General features: G+C 43.5%; 1 protein-coding gene and 1 non-coding gene across 2 annotated transcripts in view; both read right to left on the minus strand.

Moving 5' to 3' along the window:
- Window positions 1–12,492, minus strand: part of WDR70 (WD repeat domain 70) — a 359,232-nt gene that overhangs the window by 81,374 nt on the left and 265,366 nt on the right. The window lies entirely within an intron of this gene.
- On the minus strand, window positions 11,327–11,464 carry LOC114810657. The gene has a single exon (XR_003758352.1). It is a non-coding gene; the product is annotated as a small nucleolar RNA SNORA7 (small nucleolar RNA).

Below are 12,492 nucleotides of genomic sequence, written 5' to 3' on the forward strand. Positions count from 1 at the left end.
AACACATGGGAAGCCAGGCAAATGGTTATCCATTCATAATTTTGGTATTTATTAAGCGCTTACTATGTGCCGAGCACTGTTCTAAGCACTGGGGTAGATACAAGGTAATCAGGTTGTCCCACATGGGGCTCACAGTTTTAATCCCCATTTTACAGATGAGGTAACTGAGACACAGAGAAATTAAGCGACTTGCCCACAGTCTCCCAGCTGACAAGTGGCAGATCAGAATTCGAACCCATGACCACTGACTCCTAAACCCAGGCTCTTTCCGGGAAGCAGCGTGGCTCAGTGGAAAGAGCACGGGCTTGGGAGTCAGAGGTCATGGGTTCTAATCTCGGCTCCGCTGCTTGTCAGCTGTGTGATTTTGGGCAAGTCATTTAACTTGTCTATGCCTCAGTTACCTCATCTGTAAAATTGGGGTGAATACTGTGAGCCCCACGTGGGGCAACCTGATAACCTTGTTTCCTCTCCAGCACTTAGAACAGTGCTTTGCATATAGTAAGCACTTAACAAATGCCATCATTATCATTATTATTTCCACTGAGCTACGCTGCTTCTCTGAGTAATCTTCAATTACTCGAAGTTGCAGCACAGTGCTACGAAGGTGACATAAAATGTCAAGAAAATGAAAGTTATATAACCGCCCACATCCGGAAAACCCTAAACACAGAAATTCAAGCTGCTTCGCAATTCTCCTATGTCCAACTATGTATGGGGGAGATAAGGAGGTAGAAAATAAAATGAAAAAGTCCAGCGTGTCTTTGGCAGAGTGGAGAAGACTGCTGGTGCAATGAGGTAGTGAAGTCCAAGCCCGGTTCAAGGTTTACAAAAGCTGCCGTGGGGTCCGATCGCTTTTACGACAGTGAAATCCCAACCCCACACATCCAGCTTTTAGTTGTGGTTTCTACAAACCGTACTGAACACTGAAAAGCAGGCCTAAATCATCATCCACAGAAAATTTCTGGAACACCATCAGTTCACTGTCACTGAAGCACCGCTCACGGCAACACAGCTCTGCGGGGCAGGATTTGGGAGAAGCATTCAATCATTCTTTCAATTTCATTTATTGAGCGCTTACTGGGTGCAGAGCACTGTACTAAGCGCTTGGGAGAGTACAATACAACAATAAACAGGAGACTGACTGGCAGCAAGATACCCAGGCAGTAGCTGGATGGTAGACGGAAAGTGTGGCACACACAAGCCAGGGTCAGCAGCTAATCAATCCTTCTGATTACGGTTATCGCTCCGCCCCATAGTCTATAAGGAGATGGCCTCTAGTCTATAAGCTCTTTGTGGGCAGGGAATGTATCTGTTATAATGTTCTATTATATTTTCCCAAGCTCTCCACACAGTAAGTGCCTAATAAATACCACTAACTGAGATGGAGACAACTGTTCACTGATATTTTTACAAAATAAAACTGAGCCCACGTAGAAGAAGAAGTCGATGACTTTTTTTTTTTTTTTTGGTATTTGTTTAGTGCTTACTATGTGCCAGACATTGGGGTAGATACAAGCCTGTGACACAACCCCCAAGTGGCTCCACTTTGGCTGAACTGCTATTTCAGGACAAGAAGAAGCAGTGTGGCTTAATGGAAGGAGCCCGGGCTTGGGAGTCAGAGGACATGGGTTCTAATCCCGGCTCTGCCATTTGCCTGGTGTGTGACCTTGGGTAACTCTCTGTACCTGAGTTAACTCATCTGTAAAATGGGGATTAAGACCGTGAGCCCCACGTGGGCCAACCTGACTACCTTGCATCTTCCCCGGTACTTGGAACAGTGCTTGGCACAAAGTAAGTGCTGAGCAAATACCATCATCATCAAGTCAAGGAAAATACAGAAGCAGCTCGATGTATAGGAGAGTCAGGAAAATGCTGGAAATGCACACCACGCCCACGGTCCTCTGTCTTTGAGCCCACCTGCTCATACGTTTGAATAACACGTGTAATCAAGGGAGGGGGCTCTCAGAACCGACCCCTGCTGCAGCTGCCCGTAGTGGAATGGAATTGGAGAAGCAGCGTGGCTCAGTGGAAAGGGCCTGGGCTTCGGAGTCAGAGGTCATGAGTTCGACTCCTGGCTCTGCCACTTGTCAGCTGTGTGACTGTGGGCAAGTCACTTAACTTCTCTGTGCCTCAGTTACCTCATCTCTAAAATGGGGATTATCTGTGAGCCTCACGTGGGACAACCTGATGACCCTGTATCTACCCCAGCGCTTAGAACAGTGCTCTGCACATAGTAAGCGCTTAACAAATATCAACATTATTAACAGCAACCAATTGGCAGTTGCCCTTGTTTATTACCAGATATAAACCTCCAACTTGTAAGGGAGGGGTCACTGCCACGTTCCAGCCCATCCCAGGTGTGATTCCCAAATACCGGGAGGGGCACCCGGTGGAGCCTCGAGGGCAGCGACGCAGCATCGTGCTTGTCCCAGATCAGTTCTGGTGTTGTTATGATCTTCTAGAGACGTGGCTTGATTCCCAAGTCGGGCACCGATTTGAAAAAAGCATGGCAATCGATGTCAGATTAGGTTGTTACGGTCTCCCGGAGACATGAGTTGCCTCCCAAGTCAGGTAGGGATTTGAAGAGCCCAGTGTTGCAGATAGATTATGATAGAGGGTGCTTGTTTGTGGATGTCATTTATTCTGCATTTTGTTGGTATAATAAATCGTGGTTGTTTAAACAAGTGACTGGTCAGAACTTTGTGCTCCTCTTTCTGGCCATATACCGAACCCGTCTATCCAGGTCGGTGCACGGACCTCTGCGGGTGACAAGGCTAATCAGGTTGAACACAGTTGATGTCCCACATGGGGTGCACAGTCTTAATACCCATTCTACAGACGAGCTGAGGAACAGAGAGGTGAAGTGAATCACCCAAGGTCAATCAGTACATAAGCTGCGGACCCGGGATTAGAACCCAGGTCCTTCTGTCGCCCAGGACCCTGCTCAATCCAGTAGGCCATGCTGCTTCTCTCTCATGTTGCTTCTCTCTCATATTCTCAAACGTTTCCCAAGACTTGGACACAGGTGTTCACCTTGGTCTTTGATAGCAACCAGCCAGGAGGGCAGATGCTATAAAGATCTAGTAGAAGAAGAGTCTCCAAACAGTACTATACAGCTGTGGACTGAGAGAGACCACTGCAACAATCAGCAAACTTTCTTTGTGCTTGTTAGGTGCATACTATGTGCCGGGCACTGTACTAAGCGCTAGGGTAGATACAAGTTTAATCCTCATTTTACAGATGAGGAAACCTTAAGCAAGAGTCCCACAAAGATCAAAATGCCAAGAAGTCGGTCTGAAAACAGAGATAGGCCCTACAGGGAACAAACTCATTGGGACTGTGGGCAAGACACTTAACTTCTCTGCGCCTCAGTTACCTCATCTTTAAATGGGAATTAAGACTGTGAGCGTCACATGGGACAACCTAATTACCCTGCATCTACCCCAGCGCTTAGAACAGTGCTCTGCACATAGTAAGCGCTTAAATACCAACATTATTATTATTATTATTATTACAGAGGATATCTATACAGAAGATTAAAAAATCGTCGCAGGCGTGCTCGTCACCTTTTAGTCATTTCAGCCACATTTGCGTACTCCATCAATTGGTGGTTTTGGTGAGTGCGGACCACTTTCCAAAGCACTTAGCAGAGTATAACACAACAGTTAGTAGACGTTTTCCCTACCCACAAGCGGCTTACAAAAGTGCTAAAATTCGGTAGGACGTGCCCACCCACCATGTTCACAACTGGACAGGAAGGTAGCCCGTTGGCCACCGTGCCTGGGGCCACAGCCCGCAGCAGAAGAAGAACCTGGGGGCCCAGAATAAGGTCACCAAGCCCCAGAGCAGACAGACGGCAACAACCCCGGGGCCTCCAGGGCCGGTCACCTGCCAGAGACCAACAGAGTTTTAGTGTTCGAAGGAGCATCATCTTCAAAAATAAGGAGTGATGCATATATATGTATACATACATATACCAACCCATAGACACACACAGACCCATGTCTATGTGTGTGTATGAAGAAAGAGCATTATGTAAATATCATGAATTTATTTAGGGCTTTCATTTTCCCAAACACTCATCTGCTGTGAAAATCCCTGTGAGGATGGGAGAGGCAAAAACTGTTTCCTTCATTTTCAGATGAGGAACCTGAAGCATAGAGTCCTCTAGACTGTAAACTTGCTGTGGGCAGGGCGTGTGTCTACCAATTCTGTTATCTTGTGCACTGCCAACCACCTAGTACAGTGCTCTGCACATAATAAGCACTCATTAAATACCACTGATAAAGAGTTTAATTGATTTGCCTGGAGTCACCCGCCAGGACAATGGCAGAGTTGGGACTAAAACAGAGACCCTCTGTCTCCCAGACCTTTTTTTTGTTTTTTGTTTTCCAATTAGTGCGCATTTCTTTCCTCCTATACTGAGTAGGAATTAGGAGGCAGAATTCAAATCTTTGTCTGCCTTTCTGCACCTAGACCCCAAAGGTTGTTCCCTCTCAGGAAGCTTCCTGTCTAGGGAAATATCTGCAAACGTTTCTTTCTCTAAGCTGAGGGAGGTAGCAGACAGCAGGAATGCAGGGGGAAGTTAAACCTCAGGGTATGTTATTTTATGTTCTAGGAGAACAAGCACCGTACACAAATTTTGCATCACCTACAAAGTTTTGATGTTTTTATGACTCTGTATAAAAGTAAAAGGCCAGTTTATTCTCTCTTTCTGCGTTTGGCTATATCTCTTGAATATATTGTTCTACAGAGGACTATAATCCTGCCACCATTAAGAACCATAAGAAAAATCTAGTGTTTGGTCTCGTCCCTCATTGAATCAAGGATTATTAAAATGATTGACAGTTGAAAAAAGCATTTGATGGGTCCTGGAAACAGCTGAAGCAATTCACGAGACAGTCACGGGCTTGAATAGGCTCTGAGCAAACTCAACTGCCCTTAGGTTTTGTCTGAGAATAAATGCCACCTTCAGCCTCCTCACCCCCCATCCTAATTGACTAAGAATCATTTAACTGAAAGAAAACTTAGAGAAAATCCAGGACAGGAAGTGGTTAGTGCACAATGTTCATGAGTATCCAGGAATTTGCGCTGATCAGTATATTGTGCTTTGGAAAAAATAAAACATCCTGGATACAGATGGATGAAAAAACAGTAGGGTGTTTTCAGAAGAAACTCATTCATTTTATGTATGCGCAGCATTTCATTCTCGTATAGGCAGTCTTTAGATTTAAGGCACTATGGGTTCCTGAAAACTGTCTCACAAGTCAAAATGTAAGTGGGAACCAATCTTTTCCAAAGAAACAATAGTAAAAATTGGAAATTGGTATCTGATCTAAGGTTTAGTAACTTCCCTCCTTTAATCTAAATTACCCAGAATTGGGTATGCAATCAATTACAGATAATATAACATATAACTACATTAATGTATTTCTATTGACCCAGAGAAGTTCCACAATAGTACAGCAGGTTTTTACTTCTTTGGAAGCATAATGGAAGTGACAACTATCACTGATGACTCATTATCCCTTCACCTCCGTCCCCTTCTCTGCCACCGAGCTGGAGCCATAAAGGAGACTAGTGCTGTATATTCACAATGGAAATGCTGTGAAGCTGAGATGCTGTAAATTTAGAAACGCACGTATTATTGTCTCTTGAAACATCTTAAGTCACGGACTGTTTGTACAATGCTTTGGTTTGAATCATTACTGCATCAAGAAAAGATTTGGAATGTGTCTCTTTCAGGATTCAAAAGTGACAGAGAGAAAAAAAATAGGACACTCAGTGGAATAGAGATTTACACTGTAAAGAGAAAGATAGCATCCTATAAAGAAACAAACGGCTATTAAACATTCTATTTTTCACTAGGTTTTAAGGCTTGTATTACAGTATCCTATTTTGGGTCAATAATGTGAGCCCTGGAGAGTTTTCCAGACTAGAAATGGGAAAGAGCCATCCCATTCATCACTGCAAATCCATTCTCTGGCTGTGACCAAAAGTGACTACGACTGGATGTCAGAGATTTTCTGGACGATAATTTGACACCATCACAGGCAATAGTTTTGGGAGGAAAAAAAGAAAGGCCAAGGGCCACGTTGGTTCAGGGAACAAATTCCCCTCATGCATCTCTTCGATGAAGTCTCGAAAAGGTAGAAATGAAAAATACTGATGGGGCCTGCTTTAGGAATGGCTAGCGTCTCAGTTCCCTGTGATATGCCCCTCTCCAGGATGTTCTCTTGGGGATCTATGTGGTTCCTACCAGTATATTATTTCACAATGTGATATCCCTTACACATTAGTGTAAAGAGGACATTGCTGAAGGTCAGGCCCCCATGCCCACATCCTGACTATCCCTCACTCTTGTTTTACCTGTCTCTGACCCCTTGCTCATTTTGTCTCCAAAGCCCGGGACACCCTTCCCCTATAAATCCACCAAATCTAAACCCTCGCCACCTTCAAAGTCCTCCAAAAATTTAACCTCTTCTAAACAATACTTCCCCGACTCACTGTACCCCAAATCTCAAAACGTGAGCCATCTCGTGCACTTTTGTATTTATATGCCCATGCTCAGCACTTATGTGCTAGAATGAATATCCTCATGCATTTACTAATAATAATGGCATTATTTATTGTGGTCTTACAATATGTTAAGCACTCTGCTCAGCAATGGTGTGGACAAGAGATAATCAGATCGGATACTGCTCCTCTTGCACGCGGGGCTCACGGTCCAAGAGGGAGCAAGAGGAGGCGTTTTAACCTCATTTTTACAGATGAGGAAACTGAGGTGCAGAAAAGTTAAATGACTGCAGGCAAGAGATGGAGCTGGGAATAGAAGCTGGGATTCCTGCCTTGCAGTTCTGTGTTATTTCCGCTAGACTGCCCCCCACCAGCCTGCCAGCCAATTCATTATAATTCCATAGGTTATTCATTTTTTCGTTATTTGCTAGGTGCCGGGCACTGTCCTAAACACTGGGGTAGGTACAAGCTAACCAGGTTGGACAGAGGCCATGAACCACATGGGGCTCATCATCTTAATCCCCATTTTACAAATGAGGTAACTGAGCCCAGAGAAGTTAAGTGACTTGCTCAAGATCACACAGCAGACAAATAGAAAAGCCAGGATTAGAATGCAGGCCCTCTAACTCCCAGGCCCGTGCTCTATCCACTAGGCCACGCTGCTTCCGTGGCATTATAATTTTATGTCTGTCTTCCCCATTAGTGCCAAGGCCCTTGTATGCAGAGGTCATGCCTTCTGAGTTTTTTTGTATATCCCAAGCACTTCAAACAGTGCATTACATTCAACGGGGGCTTAATAAATACAATCACTACAGTTATTACACTCAATTGTAATTAACTCTGTCCTTGAGGTTGGTGGAAATATCTTTGAATCCATGAGAATAGAGATATGCCGGCTATTTAAAAACATTTTTATCAGTAGGTTCCATCTCCTCCCAAATATAAGCATGATTATGGTGATTATTACATGCTTACTGTGTGCCAAGCACTGTAACTAAGTGCTGGTTACAAGATATAAGATAATCGGGATGGATACAGTTTCTGCTCCACTTGTTGTTCCCAGTCTCAGTAAGAGGGAGTAGGCAGAAATAGGATTTAATTTAATAAGATTCTCCCAGGCCCACAGCACATATGTATATATCTATAACTTATTTAGTTACTTCTATTTATTAATGTAGGTCTCCCCTTCTAGACTGCGAGCTCAATGTGGACAGGGAATGGGTCTGTTGTTCTACTGTACTCTCCCAAGCGCTTAATACAGTGCTTTGTACGCAGTAAGTGCTCAATAAATACAACTGAATTTAATCCCCATTTTACAGATGAGAAAACTGAGGCACAGAAATGTTAAGTGACTTGCTCAAGATCAAATAATAATAATAACAACGGTATTTGTTAAGCGTTAACTATGAGCCAAGCACTGTACTAACTTGATACAGATATCAAGTTGGACACAGTCTTCCCACATAGGGCTCAAACTCTAAGTAAGGAGAAGGATTTAATCCCCATTTGACAAAGCAGGCAAGTGGCAGAGCTGGGATTAGAACCCAGGTCCTCTGACTCCCAATCATTCATTTATTCAATCGTATTTATTGAGCAGAGAACTGCACTAAGCGCTTGGAAAGTACAATTCAGCTATAAAGACAGACAATCCCTGCTCTTTCCAATACGGCCACTCTGCATCATCTCTGCTGATTGGTAGAAAAGTGAAGTGATTTGCAATCTGTCTCCTTTCCTTTACCCTATCATCCACTGGAGAGATGAATCGATGGTCAAAAGGAGACAGGAAAAGGAGGAGGAAGGAGAGAAGCAAAACATGCAGATAATCCACAAATTGGATAATCAGTCTCTGATTTATGACAGTGAGTGTAACACAAAAAATTCTCTGGCATGTACACTTTATACAATGAATTAGATTGTAATTTACAATCTAATTGTAATCTAATAACACAGCACATTTTAAGAAGGTTGAAAGCCATTTTCTCTTGTGCATTTTGAGAACCTCCAGAGGAAAAATTCTATGTAAATACTACTACTTTTAATTATTCATACTGTCCAAGTGGATGAATCCACTTTTGTCAAACAATGTCAGCAGACAGAATTGTTTGGTGACATTCTGGACCCTCTAGCAGGGACTATGCCAACTGTTACTGACTTGTTCATTCCAAGCGCTTAGTATAGTGCTCTGCACATAGTAAGTGCTCAATAAATACTATTGAATGAAAGAACTAGCTGGAGCATTCTGAGAGGTGGACAAACCCAACAGGAATCCTAAAAAGTAGCACAATCAATCAATGGTATTTACGGAACCCCTACCATGTGCTGAACACTGTACTGAGCACTTGGGAGAGTACAACAGAATTAGAAGACCCGTTCCCTGCCCGTAATGAGATACAGTCTAGAAGGGGAGACAGACATTAATATGAATGAATAAGTAATTTATAATATATGATTTAGAGATATGCACATAAGTGCTGTGCGGTTGGGGAGAATATCAAATGAGCAAAGTTCACAGATCCAAGTGTGTAGATGAAGCAGAAGGGAGAGTGAGCCAGGGAAAACAGCCGTTACTCGGGGAAGGCCTCTTGGAGATAGTGTGTCCTTAATAAAGCTTTAAAGGTGGAGGAGAGTGGTGGTCTGGCATATATGGAGGGGGAGGAAGCCGCAGGCTGGGGGAGGACATGGGAAATGGGTTGGCGGCGAGACCGACGGGATCGGAGCACAGTGAGTGAGCTGACGCTAAAGGGGCGGAATGTGCGGGCTGGGTTGTAGCAGGAGATCAGTGAGGTGACGTAGAATGGGGCCTCTATTCTATTCTAAAGCACTCATTGCTTTAGAGCAAATGCTTTCAAGCAAATGGTAAGGAATGTCTGCTTGATGTGGAGGTCGATGGGCAGCCACTGGAGGTTCTTGTGGAGTAGAAAGATGGACTGAATGTTTTCGTAGAAAAATACACGTACTAGTACTATACTAGTAGTCGTAGCAGTAATCCAGCGCTTAGAACAGTGCTTGGCACTTAGTAAGTGCTTAAAAAGTACCATTATTAGTAGTAGTAATGGTACCATTTATTGAGCACTAATTTGGTGCAGTGCACTGAACGTGGTACGCAGTCATTGAGACGAGAATAACGAAGACACGTTCCTTGACCAGAAGGTACTAACACTCTAACAAGGAGATGGATACAAAAATATTTACAATTAGAGGGTTAAAAATAAAGAAAAAAACAAATACATAGAGTGTGAAGGAAGGTGCAAATGAGATCAAAGAGGCTAGTATTGGTTGAAAGGATGATATGGCTCAGGGTGTTGGGACATTCCTTGGGAAAAGCTAGTTGGAGAAGGTGGGATTTGAATGTGGGGAGAGCTGTGGTCTGTCTAATGCGGGACAAGAGGAAGGTCTAAGCTGGGAGGACAGGGTGAGCAGAAGGGAAGCAAAGTGGTTGGCGAATACAAAGTCGTTACCAAGATAACTGCCTGGTGAATTACGGCTCTTAAGCGCAAAATTTACACTATGTGCTACGCTACAGTCACTTCAGACAGTAAGAACCTGTGTCCGCATCCTGCAATATGAGAGAATATAATACAACTGAGTTGGTAGACACATTTCCTGCCCATAATTTCCTGCTTACAGTCTAGAGGGTGAGACAGACATTAATATAAATATAAATAATTTCTAATATATAGTTCATAGATACATACGTAAGCACTGTAGGACTGCGGGAGGGGTGAATAACATATGCCCAAAGGTCACAGATCCAAGTGCAGAGACGACGCAGAAGGGAGAGTGAGGCGGGGAAAAGAGGGCTTAATCGGCGAAGGCCTCTCGGAGGAGATGCGAACGAAAATTAATCGATAGGTATGCTCCTTTGGTGATGGGGTACCATTTAAAGCTATATCCTCATTCTGCTTCAGTAAGTTAGGGGCGCTCTGTAGGGGCCAGGACAATTAATCATCCAGGATTTATTGACCTGGACTCCTTCATCCCTGGGTGGCAAGTCACGGGGAGGAAAGAAATGGAAGTTTTTATCACATTACTTTCCCTGTAGGTTTTCCCCAGGGGTAGCGGTTTTGTGGTGAAAATGTCCAGTTGACTATTTGTCAAGGATCCACCCACATTTCAGCTTGATATTGGCCCACCCCAATTCAGCTATTGGAAAAAAGACTTTTCTTACTTCCATTACTTTCTACTCTTTAAGAAAGTGCTAATTTAACCGGGGACCGACGGTTTGTCTTTCCTAAGCCACTAGCGGATCCCACATCCTGATCTACCCCCTGCCATGACAGAGGAGACTTGCTCTTTGGAATTTTTATTGCATGGGGTCCTTATCAGGTAGGTAAACCATTTTCCAGTCTAGTGAATATGTAAACATCCTCTACCCAGTCTCCCTTGCATATGAGAAATGTTCCCATATATTAAAAACCACTTTAGTTTAGGATTGCATGGGGTGAAATTTGGTAAACAACAGTGTGGAGCACTTTAACCCCATATGGCAGCAGATAGCTAAATGAACTAAAAGACTTCACACATGGCAAACTGAGCTCAATATGGACTCGAGAACACAAATTACCAATCAATATTGAAAAATACTTCTTGTCTTGTCTTATGCCGTCGCGTCGTTTCCGACCTATAGTGACACCAAGGACACATCTCTCCCAGAGCGCCCCGCTCTCCATCTGCAATCGTTCTGGTAGTGGATTCATACAGTTTTCTTGATAAAAGTATGGAAGTGATTTACCATTCCCACCTTCTGCCCAGTAAACTCGAGTCTCTGCCCTCGACTCTCTCCCATGCCTCTGCTTGGAGGGTGAGTCTGACTTGGAGCAGATTGCCTTCCACTCGCTAGCCGCTGCCCAAGCTAGGAATGGAATGGGTAGGCCTCTGCCTGACTCTCCCTCCCGTAGCCGAGACTGGTAGAATAGCGCAAACTCTCCAGGTGCGACCCTGAGAGAGGAGAATTACTTCACCAAACACTTTATCATCCTATGGCCTAAAGAAGGGACTGAACAAACTCAGTTCAGCTCCCCCTCCCCTCCATGTCACCTCGACTCGCTCCCTTTGCTCTACCCACCTCTCCCCGCCCCACAGCACTTGTGTATATATGTACATATCTATAATTCTATTCATTTATATTGATGCCTGTTTACTTGTTTTGATGTGTATATATATCTCTAATTCTATTTGTTTATATAGATGCGCGTTTACTCGTTTTGATGTCTGTCTCACCTCTTCTAGACAGTAAACCCGGTGTGGGCAGGGATTGTCTCTCTTTACTGCTGAATTGTACTTTCCAAGTGCTTACTACAATGTTCTGCACACAGGAAGTGCTCAATAAATACAACTGAATTAATTTATGAACAAATCTACTTTCTAATTGTTTTGGGTTTCCCAAAGATGACATAGAGAGGATACATGAAATATAAAGTGTGACAGCTCTGTGCACTCAATTCCTTTTTTTGGGACTATGCAAATTCAAAGGGTATTTGTGTTCATCTTTCCCAGAAAATCTCCCTCCACTTCCACCAAAATATTGCCCTAGTGGCCCATTTAAACCTGATGACTCTCCTTTAACACTTTAGCAAACTGGTATTTTAGCCGTGCACCACTTCTAAATTACATATCCAGTTTAAAGCAGTGTTCACTGCCTGCTGACTAGAACTTAGGTGCTATTACCTAGGAGAACAGAAATTTTCTCCAATACTGCTTGCCTCTTTTTCATACCAATTTACTTCTAATCGTTGAGATTGAGATGATAGTAGTAATAATAATAATAATAATTATGGTATTTGTTAAGAGCTTATTATGCGTCAAGGACTGTTCTAAGCACTGGCGTAGACACAAGGTAATCAGGTTGTCCCATGTGGGGCTCACAGTCTTAATCTCCTTTTTACAGATGAGAAAACTGAGGCACAGAGAAGTGAAGTGATTTATCCAATGTCACACAGCTGTTAAGTGGCGGAGCCAGGATTCAAACCCACGACT

This window comes from Ornithorhynchus anatinus, chromosome 3 (genome assembly GCF_004115215.2).
Source record: "Ornithorhynchus anatinus isolate Pmale09 chromosome 3, mOrnAna1.pri.v4, whole genome shotgun sequence".
In the NCBI taxonomy this organism is placed as follows: domain Eukaryota; kingdom Metazoa; phylum Chordata; class Mammalia; order Monotremata; family Ornithorhynchidae; genus Ornithorhynchus; species Ornithorhynchus anatinus.